At 43.3% G+C, this 3015-nt stretch overlaps 1 pseudogene; it reads left to right on the top strand.

The window, feature by feature from the left end:
• Nucleotides 1-756: 756 nt before the first annotated feature.
• On the top strand, nucleotides 757-2421 carry LOC120838585 (annotated as a pseudogene).
• Nucleotides 2422-3015: the final 594 nt, after the last annotated feature.

The raw sequence follows: 3015 nt of genomic DNA, 5'->3' as shown, positions 1-3015 counted from the left end.
AAGGGTGCACCAGATGGTCACGTCCCTGTAAGTGCATGTAATTCTATGGACGACCGTTTTAATTAAAAGGAACTAGACATAACACTTGCTACATCAAACACTAAGTCCTGTCCAGGTCCAGATGGCATACGCTACTCAGCCTTACGTCACTTGGGGGAAACTGCTAGAATGGCCCTACTCACTTTATTCAATACCTCACGGGAGACTGGCATTATAACACAAGATTGGAAAATCGCTCGCGTAATACCAATTCTCAAACCAGGGAAACCACCACTCGATATCAATTCATACCGCCCGATCGCATTAACTAGCTGCATAAGCAAAATAATGGAACGCATGCTGCTTGCACGCATGGAGTGGGATTTTGAAAATAGATGCATTTATCCTTCATCCATGAGTGGTTTCCGACGTGGCAGATGCAGTATTGACAACGTTATAGATCTAGTGTCTAGCATAGAGCAAATGAAATCAGTCAAGCAGGTCACCACCGCAGTATTCGTTGACATAAAAGCAGCCTTCGATTCGGTAGAACACGAGGCCATACTTTCCGACATGAAGGCGCTTGGTTTTGGAGGGCGCTTATTTATATGGATTTCCAGTTACCTTAAAGAACGAAAAGTCTCTATATCAACACAAGATGGCAACACTGACTTCCATGAGGTCAAACAGGGGGTTCCCCAAGGTAGGGTACTCAGCCCAATGCTGTTCAGCATATGCCTTATAGGCCTTCCGAAGATACCCCTTGTTTCTGTGCATGTATCTTTATACGCTGACGATATATGTTTCTGGTCATCGAGCAAGTCTTTATATATAAACAGAGCCAGACTACAAAAAGCCCTGAACATTGCTGCACGGTACCTCAGCAGCCGAGGCTTGTACATATCACCAGAGAAGTCTGCGGCGTTGGCGTTTACAATGAAACAAACGTACAGATACCCCATTAACTTAGAAGGAACCCCAATCCCATATGTCTCCGAACATGCATTTTTGGGCGTGACTCTCGATAGGCAAATGACGTGGGATTGAACGTTAAACGGTTGAAGAAAAAGCTCACCTCGTTTACACACATAATTAAGATGATCAGTGGAACCAGATGGGGATGCTCTGTATCGGCGCTGATGGCTCTCTATAACGCTCTATTTGTCGGTCTTATGCGCTACAGTTTGCCAGTCATGCAACGTGTCTCGCGGTCTTGTTTTAAAGAACTTGAACAAAGCAGGCACGAAGTGCACAAGCACTTCGTGCCTGCTTTGGATTGCCAAAATGTACCTCCACCTCTGGAACTCTGGCGAAATCTCGTGCGAAATCTCCCGCAATATTAAGGACGCAAGAAACACTGCGAGCTCATCTACGACACAAAACCAGAGTGTATAAACACCACCTGGTAGACATTGCCAAATATAGACCATCATCTGGCTTTGCGCAAGTTATTATGGTACTAGAAGACTATATGCCAAGTTCAATTGAGGCAGCTGCAATTCCACAATATCCACCTTGGAACTACCCTCACTTGGAAATACGAACAAGCATACTAGGAATCACACGAAAAAAAATTCAGCTCCTTCCCCGGTAATTACACAGATATCTCCCGAATATATTCAAAGAACTTACGAGTCATTTACTCATATCTACACCGATGGTTGTACGATTCCCATATCTTCAGCCCTGGGGGTATACATTCCATCCACAGCCACATACATAAAGGCTAAACTAAGCCACGCCACCTCATCAACAGCGACAGAACTAGCAGCTATTCGTGCAGCTGTTGTACACGCGGGCACTGAAAGCCCACGATGTTGGGCAATACTTGTCGACTCCAGGTCTGCGTTGTACGCTCTATCTTCGATAAGAAAAGACAACATTAACTCACAACTAGTGCATGATATTTTGCAGGCTGTTCAGTATGCATCGAATCAGGGACATCACTTCATCTTGCAGTGGATTCCGGGCCACTCCGGGATAATTGGAAACGTGTGCGCCGATAGAGCCGCTAAAGACGCCCACGAGAGCACAATTTCTGTACCTATTCCGTTTTCAAGATCTGATGCCAATCATTTAATCAAATCTATCGGAAATGAAATCGCACTATCTTTATGGGAAAATCCGCAATATCACTATTACAGCCTTCACCGTATTGATCCTAAACTCGAATTCCGGATACCACGAGGACTACCAAGGAAACTTGAGACGGTGTTACATCGTTTGCGGTTCAATGTTGCCTATACTAACTACTACCTTCATAAAATTGGCAAAGTTAAATCTTCCGATTGTTTATCGTGTAGAAAAATTCATAACATCGAACACGTCCTGTGTGCCCGCGGGGATTACAGTATTGAAAGGACTGCACTGAAGACTCGCCTAAAATTAAAGGAAGAGGACCAGGTGGACTTGAAGCTTCTGTTTGGACCCTGGCCTTCCACTACAGATAGTTACAAGGCCACTGAAGCTCTTTTACATTTCATTAAGAAGAGACATCTTCAACAAACACTTTAAGAAACTGCAGTCCAGTGTGCTGCAAAGTGAGCCAACACTCCAACGTAACAGTTTTGTGAGTGTGTGTGCGCATTTGTGTTTTTTTTCTTTTCATCTCTTTATATTCTTTCTTCGTACTAATATCTTTGCTATCTTTGTCTATACTATTTCTTTTTATTTACTTTTTTTTAATTTCATCTTCTTTCACACCGTAGCAAGCCGGCACAAAGCGCTGGCCTACCTCGCTGTCTTCTTTTCAATAAATGCTAATTTCTCTCTTCTCCTAGCTATGAAAACACTACCGTGCTAGGCTCACACAAGGACAAGTATTGTCGAGAGGTAATCGAAGCATTTAAGATCCAAACTACCACAGACAATGTTTCCGAGCCCTCGATGTTGTTGTGACATCAGAGATGGATTTTTTAGCGCCGGAATTGTCACAGAAAACATCTCCTCCAGATTCTTCTTCTTCTTCCTTGTCAGGAAGTTAAATTCAGCTATCTTTACTTTTACCTTTTTCTAGTATCTTCTAGTATTTTCGTC

This window comes from Ixodes scapularis, unplaced genomic scaffold, assembly GCF_016920785.2.
Source record: "Ixodes scapularis isolate PalLabHiFi unplaced genomic scaffold, ASM1692078v2 PGA_scaffold12__126_contigs__length_90152505, whole genome shotgun sequence".
Lineage (NCBI taxonomy): Eukaryota > Metazoa > Arthropoda > Arachnida > Ixodida > Ixodidae > Ixodes > Ixodes scapularis.
The sequence above is the reverse complement of the archived record's forward strand: the minus strand, read 5'-3'. Positions and strand labels throughout refer to the sequence as shown.